The sequence below is a fragment of the Dromaius novaehollandiae genome, chromosome 15 (assembly GCF_036370855.1).
Source record: "Dromaius novaehollandiae isolate bDroNov1 chromosome 15, bDroNov1.hap1, whole genome shotgun sequence".
Lineage (NCBI taxonomy): Eukaryota > Metazoa > Chordata > Aves > Casuariiformes > Dromaiidae > Dromaius > Dromaius novaehollandiae.
This window is the reverse complement of record NC_088112.1, coordinates 15,205,155-15,220,840: the sequence shown is the minus strand read 5'-3', so window position 1 is coordinate 15,220,840 and position 15,686 is coordinate 15,205,155. Positions and strand designations below refer to the sequence as shown.

Here is a 15,686-nt window from a genome sequence, read left to right as displayed (position 1 = left end):
TTTGTAATAATACCCCAAGTGATAAGTGTAGGGGTCATGCACTGAACTGTCTACAATCACATTTTATACGATTAGTCAGGGTTTTTTTTAAAAGCACCCTAATTATTACAGTCAAACCGGATTAAGCTACTGCTCTAATAGATTTTCAGTTCCTGTAAAATAGGCCACAGAAAATGACTTAGGGGAGGGGTGGCAGTGGAGGGAAGGCTCTTCCCTGCTGTCTCTCTTGCTTTGTACATGTTTTTAAAATGCCATGCAGTGTCAGTGGTGTCAAAGGGATCCCACTTAGGGCATTACATGACTTCCCAGCAACGTCAGAGGTCTCTGGTACTCAGGTCACCTTCTGGCCTGGACCGGTGCCTTTCCTAGGCACTGGTGACCCCACAACACACACCCTTGGGCATTTGACAGGGCGTTTGCAGGCAAGTTAAGGTAAAACTCTTGTGATTGAGAATGTTACTTAGGAGGGTGGCTAACAGTCATTTGACCAGTTGTGAGTGGCTCCATCATGGAAAAAAAAACCCATGGCAAGTTCAGGTAGAGGAAGGTGATAAATGCCATGGCATTATGCCTGAACTGCTCAGCACTGGGAAGACACTGGACAGGATTCGTGTTGACTTTTGTCCTGCAATGGGCAGAATATGAATGGTAAAAGCAGAGCAAGAGGAAATGGTAAAGCCTCTTAGGGGAAGCTTACACAGTTCATCTTTGTGTTGCCAGTGCTCTGCTCTGCTCTGACATGCCGGATTGCCGTGGTAAGAGCCGGGGCCCTTTCTAGCGTCCTGAGCTGCTGCTGCGGATGTGCATCATGTCCCTGATCTCCTGTCGCCTGCACGGAGGGCCCTGCTCTGCGGCCGGCAGACTCCATTAGCACACGCGTGGGGAGCCTGAAGCAAGGCTCCCTGCGGTTTCCCTTGCTGATAATACAAAGTGTGAGCAACACTGGTGCGAGCAATAATGGAAACGCTGAAAACTGAGGCAGCCATTAATAAAATATTTACACCACTCGGGCAGCGGCGTTTTAGACAAATCGAGCGCTGAGGCTTCCCTGTGGAAGTCAGTGATTGATGATAACGTTATTACTTACCTCTTCCCCGCTCTCCTCCACCTGCTCGGCTTATTGAATGCCAGCTTTCTCGAGCTGCGAATGGTCAAGGAAAGTCTGGCGCTTTGCAGTCCCCGAGGTTAAAACCAGCAGAGTTCATGCTACGTGGGACTGCGAAGTTACAGCAAGCCCCGCTCTCCCTCCGAGGCAGGAGAACACGAGCGCTTGTTTCAGATGTGCTTCAGCCTCGTCCAAGCTCCCCATAAAGTGAGACCGTCCCGAGCAGGCTGGATGCGGCGCTGGGCTGGCAGGGGCTTCGCCAGCACCGTCTCCCTGCTGGATGAGTGCTCAGCTGCTGGTGGTCACTGGGCAATCCAAATGCCCAAGGTCCTGAGCGCTCACGGTGGCATCTCCTCTTCTCAGCACGCTGCTGTGCAGCCCTATGGGCAAACCCCGCTCTTCTGGCCAACAGCCAGCTCAGGTAATTACCTCGCCCCGTCACTCAAACGGGAACAGCACTGCAGCCTCGCACAGTTTTCTGCTAAGCAGTCGCTTGCTCGCAACCCCTCCAGTTGTGGCTACGTTTCAATGGTGGGCAAATTGATTTCTGCGTATATTTTGTATGCCAGGTTATTACAATTACTCTTCAGGATCCTTTGGGATGAGAGGCTATTATAGAAATGAAAGCTCATTAACAATAAATATAAAGGGTCAAAACACCCCATAAAAATGTATTAGAAACAGATTCTAGTTTGGAAATGTAAATATAGCATTTGGCAGAGTTCCGGACTGGCTAGTCTTGTGAGCAGGACAGCTTAATCCACAGGGAAGATGTGCCTATTTTTAAAGCAGCAAGGAGAATTACTGTGTGAATTACTGAGTTTTGGATCCCTGGAAGAACAACCCACCTCTCCTCTTTCAAAAAAAGAAAAAAGGCAAAAAAAAAAAAAAATCCATTTTGGAGGAGAGGGGTGTGATAAGATAATTTCTTCTACTAAAAATGGAGTATCTTGTAGCAACTTGGAGCATCCTTAGAAACTTCTTATAAATGTTAACGAAAACAAAAATAAAGGTGAAGAGCATTTCTAAAAAATAGTGGTATGAATGAAAGTACCTAAACAGTGAAAAACGCCATATTTTATCAGATATGTTTTGGCAAATTCATAAATGAAGGTGACATTGAACCTGCCTTTTTCCACTGAAGAAGAGACCTACCAGCCTCCCCAGCACTTCCTTACAGGTACCTTGAGCAAACTACAGCTGCCACGCACACAGCGGTGCGAATAGGCCCCCATCACGCCAGTTTATGGATGCCCACACCCTGCTCTCTGTGAACAGCTTATCGGTGGTACCATTTTGTCTTACAAAGTCTCAGCTCTTATTGTAAAGTAGCAGCTGTTTCCTTACTCTTACAGCAACAGAGGGCACCTAGGACCTTTGCAAGGAGGGTGCAAGGAAACCCACAGGGCTGTGGTCTGGAGGTACAGCTTGCTCCTTGCATCTAAGCGGGTACAGCATTTTAAAAGCAGCCTCCCTAGCTGTTGAATGACCAAGCGAAACACCTAAGGACACGTCATAGCTTTGCACAGTCTCATACGGCACTTGGTTTGATGCTGCAAGCAATGGGTGTGTTAGAGGAACCATTTTTCTCAATCTGATCCTAGGGTTGAAGGTCTAGAAGAGAAAACGGAGTGAGAGAAGTGGGTTTATAATTTTTGCTGAGAAAGCAGCAGAGGCAGCAGGCAAGGGGCGCCCGCGGGGCTCTGGTGACACCGTTCAGTGCCAGCTGGGTTGGGCTCGAGCTCATGGAGGTGTTGCACTCATTTAACCTTTAAAGATGTAGCATCCCCCCCCTTGCTCCAAGTTATCTCTTGAGAAGACATTTTCCTGATCTTTTTACTCAATTGGCATAATCAGTGGGACTTTAAGGTGAATAATTAACATGCCACATACTTTGGCTCACACAAATGATATTAATCTGTGCATGCTCCACATCTGGGCAATTACCCCAGCTTGGAACTTGCCCTGTTGTCAGCTTACTTCTGTGTCTTGACCTTGCTTAAAAAAATGACAAAGAAGCTTTACAAAAAAGAGTGAGACTTGTCACTTTACCCTCTCCAAACTAAATAAACAAAGGGGGGGGGGGATTTATTCTGTTTCTTATTCAGCACCATGACTCTGTTGCTTTTCCCCTGCCACATTCAATCTGTGCAGCACGGTGGTGACTGTCTATTAAAAAGGGATGACTGGCCCCCCTCTTCAGCATTTTATTTCCAGTAATATTTTGGCATGTACACAAGGGAGAAGCTGTTGATTTTCACATAGAACCATATTAATAACCTGCCTGACAGAGGGAGAGAGAGAAGGGGCTGGAGAGTGTGGTAGGGAGGAGGAAATAAAACATTCGGGTCCCTACAACAGCTGATATTTAGCAGGTATCAGTGGTGAGAAGTTTATTATGAGGCCCATTAAAAATGCAGCAACACTGTGAGTGCTTGAGCACTCCGTCAGCGAGTATGATGGAAAAAGATGAAGGATGGCCTCCCGTTTTGGAGGGAATATCAAAAAGGGCGTCTGGTTTGGCTGTTAACTGATAACTCTACTGATGTGCATGTGTGGGTGTGGTGTGCGTGCTGCATGCATGCATACATCTGTATCTGTCTACCTTGCTGTCCATCTACACACAAACACGCGCACACACTCACACACACACACACACATGAGTGCACCCCACAAACCCGTGTACCACAAGATGAAGAAATTCTGGTAAACCAAAAACATATTTTGAGGAAAACAGCTCCTCCCACTACTATTACTATTATTTTGAGGGATATACAGCCATAATGCACCTGCTAGGACTAATCCTGATTCAGTGAGGATTTACTGCTATTAAAACGCCATTGCTCTGAAGGCAATGGGCCTTATACTGGTTTTTTGTGGGCCCCATATATGGAGTTATTGCTACGGAGAGGAAAACCTGAAGGTCCCAGGTGAACACAGTGTTTCACTGCTACAGCCTCTGCAAACGTGCTGCAAAAAGGCAAGTGCCTGCCTCAGGAAGCCGTGATTTAAAAGAGCAGGGAGCTAAAGGAGGAAGGAGCAGTAACTGTGCTGAGAGGAGCTCTTACCTGCCCAAGGGCCGATAAACTCCTCAATCGCTGACTACGCCTCGGATTGGGAGTAAAACAAAGCAGATTGGGGCAGTTAACAGCCCTGTCAGAGCTGAAATGTGGGGAGGTTTTTCCAAGCAATCAGCTCAGAGGATTTGCAGATAAAAAAGGAAAGTGGAGGGAAACCCTCACCCTTGCAAAGACTTAATGCACCAGCCCCAGGAGAGGCGTGCGGCGACTTCAGCCCCCCTGGCCACATCCAGCATGACCCCAGCGGTACCTTCACCCTGCTGCAGAAATGCAGTAGCTTTTTTTTAATTAAAAAAAATTTTTTTTTGAAAACCTACAGAATAGAGGTGCTCACCAAAGGGACATAAAGCTGTGACTTCCTGTATTTATGTCCCTGTGACCTTTTTAATGAACAGGGGTTAATAGGCTTGGTCCAAACTTGCTCAGCCTGAGCAGACCGCAGAGACGGCACTGCTGGGGCGTCTCTGCTCGCCTCCCCTCACCACCTTGGCAGCGGGGGCACAATCCTGTTTTCTCTAAGGGTGCAACCAGCAGGATTTCCCCAGGGAGTCTCCAGGAGGGTTTGTTTACTTTAGTCCCTTCCTCTGGCAAATGGCAGTCAGTGTGGTGGTCAAGCACCACCAGGAGAAAACAAACTCTGCAGAAAGAGTAAGGCCCACGTACCTGAGCTCTTACGCTGTCTCTGGGCAAGCAGTGCATTGAAGTGTCAGGTCAGAAAGCAATGAGTACCCAGGAATCTCTTCCTTGGCTGTCATCCTCCAGCACTGTCTAATATTCCACCTGATTAAAATATACAGAACAATTTTCTGTAACAATTTGCCCTCGTTTATTATGATAAATAAATGAATAGCACCAGATGAGATGGAGCTGCCTGCTAGTTGGCTTGGAGTTGCAGGGAATTGTTTTAGCAGGTTACAGCCTGACGATGCAAGTTACGCATCAAGAGTACAGATAATTCAGCACACAGTCCATCCCCAATTTGATGACACCTGTGCAATGTAAGTTTTTTTTTTTAAAAAAAAAGACTTAAAAACACACGTTAAAAAATTGGGAAACATTTCCCCCCCCAACAGCGGTGTTGCATCCCAAGCCCAGAGAGGGCCGACCGCAGGTGAGCGGCTGCACACCGGCCTCGCAACCAGGGCTGTGACAGTCCCAGCACCTCACACATGACTGCCTCAGTTTACCTGGAGCAAGGGACCAATGAACCGTCCTGGGTTTAGGAAGGAGGATTAATGCATGTTAGTAAAACATACATAGAGGACTGAAGCACTAGTAGGGACTGTTGTGAGCTTTGTATCATGTTGGCAAATGCTTCTGTGAGGCAACAAGGAATTAAGGATCATAGGCTACGAATCATAGGTTAGGAAGCATGTAACCTATAGAGAAACAGCAAAGACCTCCAAAGGTTAAGATCATATATAACTTTTTGCACAATCATAGTGTAGAATAGAATAGATGAATAGAGCATTTCCCTAAAACTGACTTCTTCTGGATGGTAAACCTGTCCATCGTGAAGTTTTCAGTTTGTTTTCGTAGACTCATCTACTTCCACATGTTTTGTCCCTGTGTCAGGGCATGAGATCTTTTGGTAAGAAAACCTGACAGGCAGCAGGTAGGATCTACACACAGCAGGATGGAAGCAACAACCTGTAAAAGGAGGCAACCAGGGGTGAGTGTGCGCTGGATTATTGCAGAAGGGTTGCACACTTGTGCAAGGGCAGCTTGTGCACAGGGAGCCCTCGCGTTACCCGAAGACCAGCAGCAGAGGTGAGCCGTGCCCAAGCCCTCACGCTCCACCTGCGCAGAGAGCAGCCTTGAAATAACATCAGCAGCTCCCGGAGGGCACTTCTCATCTCCCTGCTGGAAGCCAGGCTGCACGCAGGAACTCCTCCGTACTTGCAGTAACTATTCACTTCACCTTTGTTCCGCAGGTTATTTCATCCTTTCAATCCAAGTGCAAGTGAAAAAGCCTTCAGTAGAGATGTGTCAGCACTGGCTAAAAGGCAGCACAGGGAGCATTTGCAAAGCTCCTCTCCTAGCTCCCACGGTGCAGACAGTCAAGGAGTGCTGCCTGTATCAGGGCACTCGTGGACCTGCCTGGGAAAGTGTGCGGAGGTGCGTGTACACGCTACTGGACCATCAGGAGCTGTGCTGCCTTACTGAACAACCATGCAGCATCCGGCTGATTTAACAGATTTTCCCCCCCTTCCCTTTAAAGTCTGTGTGTCTATGCAAAAAGTCACTATAAACTGCTACGACTGCACAGTCCTGTATTACCTAATTCAATCGCAAATCCCATCACTGGCTCCCCCTAATCGGGCCTTCAGGGAGAGCTGTGTAAACAAAGCCCACAGCCCTGCGGTGGAGAAAAGTCTGTTTAGAGAATATGAATGACAACTTCAGCTAAGTGTATTTAAATCTGCCTCTATCCAGCCACAGATAATAAAATTATTCCTGGGGGGGCTCTTTAAAAATTGACATAAGACAGTGAAATGCAGGAGAGTGGTGGTGGTGGGAAATTTATGGGATAGAGAGAGAAGGAGTATGATTGGAAAGCAACCAGTGCAGCATATAGAGCTTTACATTTCAGCAATAAATACTCTGGTGCTTGCTGCCGAACGGCCTTAGAAATGATTATGGAGCAGAGACACAGCCTGAAAGTGGTGGCTGTCAGCAGAGCCCCAGCACCGAGAGCTGCAGTGCCTCCAGAAGGGGCAGGATGAGGCTCTCACCAGGCGGGAAGAAAGCTAACAATTATTAAAGTCATGACCCGCAAAACAGACAATTTAAGAGACTGTGTCCTACCCGCCCGCCTGCCTTTATTTTGGCACTGTTCAGGCTCTATTTTCTATGCCGTCTGGGCCCAAGGTTCAAGCCGGAGCACTTAAAATGGGGAGACCCAGCTGCACGGCTCAGGCTCCGAGCTTCAAATGACATGTGAGGCTCCTCCACCCCAAGCTGTCCTGAATTTTATCCAGCCGGGAGAGACTCGCGCAGCATGGAGTCTTTGCAAGGCTTCAGCTCCACTGGGCGCCCGTGCCCGACGGCACAGCCACGTTAGAGCGGTCACCAGCTGGGACCTGGGCTGAGCCTGTGGGGCAGCGGTCCACGACCACCAGCTGTGCTTGCGCTTCACCGCAGGGCTGCACTTGGCCCTTCCCCTCTCGCCCGCCTGTAGGAAGGGGTTCGTCCTTTGCGCGCGTTACCTCCAAAAGTGGGTTTGCATTCACTCGGTACAGGTTGCTCACTCCAGAGCTATGAATCAGCGATCGGAAGGAAACATGCACAGCGAGATCGAGAGATGTGATCTGTGCCATCTGCAAGCAAGGATGCGGATGCCTGGGCCTTGCCAGGAATGCCAGTAATTTCACAGCCTTTGGCTATGTGGCTCTTTACATCAGACGGCTTGCTTGCTCCCATGGGAATACAGACATTCAAATTTTTGCATTTTATTTTATTTTTTTAATTAGTGAACGGCAGTGCTCCTCTTCTTCCTATTCAAAGCTGCAATGGCAAAGAGTTGTTCCTGCAGTGTGGCTGGTGCCACGCATTGAAGAGACATCAGCTTAGTGTCTGGTGTGTATTTAAAGTCAGACGACACAAATAAGCTCTTGAAGCACACTAAGACAGTAGCAAGGCTGCTTTTATCTGGGATGTATCTGCTGTGAGTAATTCCACCACTCAGGAGCAAGAGCCTCTCTGTAATCACTTGTGCAGGGACTAAACAAGACAACCTAATTACTTTCAGAGAAAGCATTTTGCAGCACATAATTGGGTAGAAAGATGAGAGAAAGTTTGTTGTTGTGGTTAGGCTGCTGGTCTGGGATCTCTGATTACCTCTGCCTGTGATGTATTTTGTGCAAGGGAGCTACATGCTGCGAGACAGAAAACCCATCACAGCAATTTTAGGGAAACAGTCCGATGCCACAATCTTTCTTGTTTGCTGAGGAAACGACTTCTTGAGGTTAGAGGGAAGCGTAGGGGCTGGTGGTCCTGAGAGCACTTGTTGCTTATTGCTTTCTGGGGCTGCGGGACCCCTTTGCAACGTGCTTGTACGAGCTTGGTGACTCCAGCGCGGTGCGGGTGGGTGCAGGAGGCACGTGGCCGGCACACAGTCCCTCTCAGCCTCTTCAAGAGGTCGTAGTGTACATCAGCAGGCTGCGAGCAGGTGATATAAAATTTCAATTTGAATTCTCATCTCCAGACTGTTTGAAAACCATTAAATTCAGCTTCCGCTGGAAAGAAGAGCATTGTAATTGAGATGAAATGGTTCTTCTGTGTTTTTCTTTCTGTTTTTTTCTCCCTAGCTACAGAATGGCTTCATTTGCTTCAGCAGAAAACACTTCCATACAGCCATCACCTTGTTTCTAAAGTCTGTTCTTTATTGCCTTTCCCTGTATTAGGACTTTGTAATGACACAAGGAACACAAGGCAAATAGCATGTTTCCAAACGAAATGGATGCCTTGCCGGTCACTGATTCCTTCAGACATGCAGAAATGAGAAAACACAAACTCAAAATCCATGGCTGATAAAAGCAATCTTTCCTGCAGGGTTAAGTGACCCGGAGAGGTGCTGAGTGTGTGAACGTGGGGTTTTCCTAAAGCCAGGCATACGCGCTAGGCACAGGCTGCTGAGGCTCTCGTGTGCTCTAGTCAAGGATTTCATCTAATGCTGGATTTAAAGCCGAACTTATTTTTTTTTCTTTTTTGGTAAGGCATGAAATAAGTCTTTGAGGCTGCAGTTTGCGGCCCTCATAGGTTGCCACTGATTACCAAGTGTCCTCTGCCCAGGCAGACCGGCTGCTGCATTGCTTTAGTTCAGAGAGCTGGGAAGGACTGGAGTCCCAGCGCTCTGCACACAATAAAAAGCCACAGAGGAGGGTACCTTTCACTTATCTTTCAGCCCACAATGCTGTCAACTTAGACTCCACCTTGCTGGGAATGCCCCCGCCAGCTGCAAGAACAAGGCTTCGCTCCATAATTGAAAACCACATTTCAAAAAAAACCCTACTATTTCACATCAGCTGTAAAATCTGGATGGAAAGAGAGTTAGTGAAGTTTAGGGAAGCTTTCCTCATTGCTGTAAGACAATGAATGGTGAGGTGTGTTCATGGTTCACTGCTCAGGCTGCCTGAGATAACAGGAGACATATAGGTATTATCGGATTAATTATCAATGTAATGAGTCTGTACTATAAAAAGGACCAGGTACTATATAACTCAGAATAACTATGAGCACCTGCTGACAAATGGCTCTGTTCAGAAATAAGAGGATGTTACTGTCTGATCCCCTTAATATAGGGCATGCCAAGACTATCAAATTTATTCTAAACTAATCCTACCTCAAAACTATCAGAATGGAAAACGGGTGGGTGGTGGCTGCTGAGGCACATGGAGAGGGGTGAAGTGTTGGTGCCCAGGCCCCTTAGGAGACAGTCCGTACACACAGTCCATCAGCTGGCTTTGTGCTTCCACTCTGCAATTTGAATTTAATCTGGCAGTTCCTGGGGAGTTTTCCTGACTAGGTTTAAGGGCAAAGCCAACCAAGATTAGCAGTTGGCTGCCTTGTGGTTTGTGGAGAAATGGGTCAGATCATCTGAAACACGCGGCTCCCACCCTTTGAGTGCTTCTAAAGATGGGATCATTTGGGGTAGTTTTGCTGGAATGACAACTTGGACAGGGAAGAATCAGCCCCTCATAGTGGCAGTCTTTCACTTCAAAAAAACCCAGCAGGTTTCCAGGCTACTATCTCACAGCCCTTCTGAGGTTAGAAGTGGGTGTCCAGATTTTCAGAATACCTTTTCATCCACAGTGAAGCCTGAATCCAAACAGGAACTGAATTCTTTGGAAAATCCATCCCTGTAGCTCTGTTGGAGCAGAAAGGGGCAAGTCTCTGCTTCATGGGGAGCTATCGCTCTCCCTCGCTGTGGAAGGCCCCCCGCATCAGGGAGCACCACCCGGGGCAGATTCTTGGACCTGCTGGAATCAACAGCAACACTCCCATTGACTGAAAACCCTAGACTTTTACTTACATAACTTGCAGATACAGAATGACTATTTTAAGGTAGTATTTCAGGTGTTTCAGATACTTTTCTCTGAATCCTGTATGATGCCAAGAAACCTTGCTTTAGGGATTAGTAGTAAACAGCATCAAGGATATATTTTTAGCTTTCTAAAACATTTTTCAAACTGTTTTTGGTAACACATTTACCACACACAATATTAATGATTGAATAAAGTGGCTTAAGGGAGTTTTCAGCTTGTTCTAGGAATAGTTGGAGTGATTTACTCCAAGCTTCACCACTACTGAATAATATACTCATCCCAAATTACAATGAGACAATTTCTTGTCTCACCCTTGTTTTGCTCTGCAAAGTTGTCTATCTAAACACAGGTATAATTCTCTCTATATACTAGAGAAGTTAGGAACCATGGCCATTCATACCAATGGAAGATCTGGCTGTCTGTTTTTTAATAATTCACACCACTGATTTTTTAGCTTGTCTGTATTCCTGCAATCACCTGCAGGTTTTGCAAATTACAACATAAACTCAAACCATTGAGCTGCACTGAGATCTATTTTTCTCATACAATTCTATTGTCTCTCTCCTTGAAGGTCTGTTTATGCCAGCTATAACTCTCTTTAATAGTCTTGTCCATTTTTGGCAATTTTCCTACTCAGGAGCTAAGCAAACCAGAAGCAAATGATTTAATTTAGTGATGTGTAGAATAAAGAACAGCTGTTTATATTACTCATTAATGTATTTTATTCTCTGCTCTCAGCACCTACATTTTGTCAAAATACCAATGCGAAGTACGAGAGTAAACACTTCTATCCCGCATTAATTGCACTAACATCCAAGATTAAATCTCAGACATTCCAAAGATAAAGTATAATTAAAGGAACCCTGATGAGGCCTGAAGTATGACACATTTCCTCTAACCTTGGTCTATTTGCTATGGGAGATTATGGGAGTCTGAAACTGATCTTCATCAGTTTTGCTCCCAGAGGAGAAGATTTCCCAGGTGAAGTAGCCTTTTCTTCCCAAGCTCTGCTACCATGACAAACCAGGGTGTGCAGACCCAGCCTTTGTAAGTGTGGCCATCGTACTGGGACAAAACCCTCTTCTTTTATCATGAACATCTCATTTTTTAGTCTGAAAGTTCCTAAAGCTTATGATGAAGAACGTGTGTGTGGGGAGCAGGCGGTGGAGGGGAGTACAAAGTTGGAGGAGGATTTGAAAATGGAAGCTGTTTCTTTGACACTATCCTTTTCATATGATCATTTCCCCCTTTCCAAACAGGGAAAGTTTAGCACTTCCACCCACCCCCAGAGGGGGGTTCTGAATGAGAGAAAGACTTTTTGCTGTTGCCTTTGTTCTGACTATGTGGAGACTGATATCAGTGTTAATGTCCCCCAGCTGTTAATCAAAATGATATACAGGATATTAAAGAGCATTTGTGCTGCTCTTAACTACAGGAGGCTCCAAACATGCTTGGACTGCTGTCTCTTCCAATTAGACTCAGCTGCAGCTCCAGGCATGTTTCAATCCCAGCTTAGTCAATTGGTGCAAAGGGGTGGCAGGGCCATGGTCTGTGCTGTGACCAGGGTGCAGGAGAGAGGTGGCTAAGGCAGCTGTGTGCCATGAACCCCCTTGGTCACCTTGATGGTGTGCCAAAGACAATGAGACAAAGACAACTTTGCCTTGGCCTGAGAAGTAGACAAAGACATTGGCTGGATGTCACCTTGTCTATGGAGGTTATACTGCAGCTCATCCACACGTAGTGAAATCACCCCAGGAAAAGGCAGTAGGGGAGGGTTTTGCACATACTGCCACAACCTGCCTTAAATTCTTCAAATGGTACAGGTCAAATTTAGACACTTGATATAGAGGACCACTTCCATCATGTGCAGTTGTGCAAACATCAGAAAGCCGGAAAAAAGCAAAAAGTAAACATGTTACTATTTGCACTGCAGTAGCAGCTGAGCCTGGTTCCTCTGATCCTGAACACGCACACAGTCTCACCCGACAGAAGGAATGGAGGTGGGAGGACCTCTGCCCGACTTTGAGACCAGAGTGAAGGATGCCCAGCAAAGTTAAATGGCCTGGATATAGTTATGAACAGAGATGACATGTAGGAGAGAGGGGAACTGAATAGAAATCCCACCCCAGAATTGTTGTCCTAGGACTGTGCTACTGCAAACACTGTGTACCAAAAACTGAACAGAAAGTCCATGGGTAACTCCAATCCCAGGAAGAGTCAAGCCAAGCTGACCTACACAATCCTAGTTTTGGCTTTTTGTGACTCTGAAGGACAAGGTGACTTATTCTTTTCGTAGCGAATGAGGCAGGTGTACAACATACCTATTTATTAACCCAGCTTGTGGGAAAAGCCTGCCATTTTTATACAAACACATTTATAATTTAACAGAGTCCCTTTCAAAATGAGTGCACAACGGGAAGCCCTGACCCTCAAAGCACTTGGCTGATGTTTATAATCCAAACAAAGGATACACAGTCACTATGCTTTTGTTTACCAATCATATGTTCATGCACCTTGCATAGGCTGCTAAACGTGGATTTGAGGATAAGGCTGTAGTAAATTGTACCAGCCAGCAAAATATGAATTGCTGAGCATGGCATTTCAAGCTATTGAAACAGTAAATCTAGTAGCTAGGCTAGGAGAAAAGGGAATCACTATGAATGTGCAGTTTGGTAACATTCTTGGTAGTGGGAGATCCTCCAGTGATGCTTTTCCTGACTTGTCCTGTTTCCAGTTTGTGACACTCCCATGACATAACCATGAGGGTATATTCATCATCAGTGATCGACTTTTACATTCCACTAGCACAAGCATTGGGCAAAGCTAGCCAGGGAAGCCTTTCATAGGCTTTCCTCCAAATCTTAGACACTGCCACCGATACAGCTCTCAAAAGGGCCTAGTGGATTCAGTTGCTCAGCTGTGTGGTGTGATACCTCTTTCATGAGATCCCAGGCCTGTATGAAAAACTGGTATAATTTTTATACTTTTCGTCTTTTTTTTTTTACAGTCTTTACCAAGTCATATTATTGCTGCGGTTGTGTACTTTTCTTCTGTTTCCCACCAAATACATCCACAGTAAAGCACTCTCATATCTTATGTTTATGCTAACTTTGCCAGGACTTTTAGGAAATATTTTAAGAATATCAATGAATGAGAAATTCCACTATTCTTATCTTCTTATTTCTCTATCATATTTTGAGGCTTATACTACAATATGTAGCTCACACTGGCAGAGTGTCCAATGCTCAATCCTGCCACCATTGTCATATTATGCTTTATAGCTACCTCTGCCTAACTTTGTACATCCTCCTGTAATACATCTAATACACCCTAGAGCATGTCTGCATATTCTGCATTACATCTTCTCTACATTTTATCATATCTTTTGCACATTGCTGCAGACATGACTATATTTCTCTTTTTAGTGCAGCTTTGACAATACTCTTATTTGCCACTTTTTTTAATGTGTTCTTTACAAATAAAACCATCTCCATATTGTTCCTTTTTCATTCTTTAATTATGTATTTCTTGTCATTGTCTGTCTAATGACTGTGCCTCAATTATAATGTAGTCCTCATTTATCTTTGGTGCTAGAAGATCACTCAATCTATTGTCAATCTCTCATATAGTTTACTACCATTATATATTCCTGCTCTACAACATCCTCACATCCTTTTCTCTTACCTTCTCATCAGCGTAAAACGTATCTTCATGTAACTTCATGTCTGTGACTTTACACATTGCTAATTCCTTGATAATCCTTTTGCCCACCTTGTCCAGATTACTATTGCATCTGAATACCATTTATTACTGGGATGACATATGTTTAGTCCCTTGTCTATAATATGTGTGTGGAGCTTGACATAAGAGTTTAAGTAATGTCCCAGCAACCTTCTTCTTGAAGAATTACTTTTTACTTCACAGGTTTTTTCTTTCTGAAAAGCTTCTAAATGGTTATAGAAGCCAATTCTATCAGTGCCTCTTATTATCCCATTAACTGGTCCTGTCCGCTGCGACATTTGTGAAAGTCTTATAGTTTCTTAGAATATCCCTGCTTGTTTGACCCGAATACTCTTCCTACATATTTTAGAAAAAAATCTCTGCAGTTTTAACCCCTAAAACTCATTTGGTTCTTCAATTCCAGATTCAGTTTTACAAGAAATGCAAAAGAGGCCTCTCTGCTTTTCAAATTAAATAGTTTTTCTTTGTATGTATCAGTGCTGAATTGAGCATTTAACTTTGTACTAATATTGTTATTATGAATGCTGATGTAGTTGTTATTTCCAGCAAGAAAAGTCAAGAAAAATCCTACCCATTTCTATTCTTGGTATTATTTAACTCTCATTTGCTGAGAACCCATTACTATGGTAATGGCATCAGGAGTGACGTAATATGGCAAAGAGCCAACAAAGAGAAGAAAACACACGTTCGCAACACCAGCCTAGGGGTGAGAACAAGGACTGGGTCCTCATCTGACGCAACCACTCACCCCGCTGGTGCTGCTGTTTCTGTGGGCGAGGGTGAGACAGGATCAGGCCAGACCTAACCCCCACCTTGGTGCTGGCAGTGCCCAACAGCAGCATGAGAAGCAAAGTGGATATCGCATATCCACTAAGGACAGTGGTAACAAATTTGCACAGCTTTAAGAAACTGATCTCTTTAGTTGGATATCTCTCTGGAAATCGACTCAGCCTGATAATTGTGATTGGCAGTGACTGCTCCTCACAGGGGACAGCATTAAGAAGTTCCCTTATCAAGGGCACATTTAGGTAGTGTCATATTATTAAAGTGGTGCTCACTTGGCACGAAAACTGGCTCTGCTCCTCCAGTGTTTTTGTGATGTCCCTGTCCTGCAGCATCCAGATGTTGTACCAGAAACCCAAAGAGCAGAAAACATGAAAACTCAGACAAAATGAACTGCCCAGCTCAAACACTTACTTAGCCATGGAGATTTCAGGGACATGTTTGTGAAAGCATAAGACATAACAAGAAATAATAGCTTAGTTTGAGTCCCATTTCTAATCCCCCTTTCCTCTTTGATTTGACGTCTTTTTTTCTCATGGCTTAAATACAATGACTTTTTAAAGGTGTCCTCTCTTACACTCAGAAAAACCCTACAGTGCATTCTTACTTCTGTGCCTTGACTGAACATATATTAAGCCAGTGCTGAATCCAATTCCTCATTCCGATGAGGAGATGCAGTTGGATGCAGCTGCTTTCTGGGCTCAAAGGAGCAGAGGATGGAGGAGGGAGCTGGACGGGGTACAGTGTCTGCTAACGGGGGGATTGCAGTAACCTTCAGTTCTCTGCATCCTCCAGAAAATTCATCCTTATACAGTATCTGATGGGTGGATTCCCATGTTCACCTCCTTCAGCAAGGATTCTGCAGGAGCCCATCACTGCAGTTTGTAAATGGCTTTGAGATCCTCAGAGGAAAGTTGTTCTGGTTGCACA

General features: G+C 45.2%; 1 long non-coding RNA gene across 1 annotated transcript in view; it reads right to left on the bottom strand.

Annotated features, from left to right (window-relative positions):
- The window catches only part of LOC112996938 (uncharacterized), a 121,824-nt gene that overhangs the window by 3,125 nt on the left and 103,013 nt on the right, over nt 1–15,686 (bottom strand). The window contains exons 2-3 of the long non-coding RNA XR_003262577.2: nt 4,849–4,965; nt 1,088–1,714 (exon numbers count right to left, since the gene is read on the bottom strand). This is a non-coding gene — a long non-coding RNA (uncharacterized LOC112996938). The remainder of the gene's footprint in view (nt 1–1,087; nt 1,715–4,848; nt 4,966–15,686) is intronic.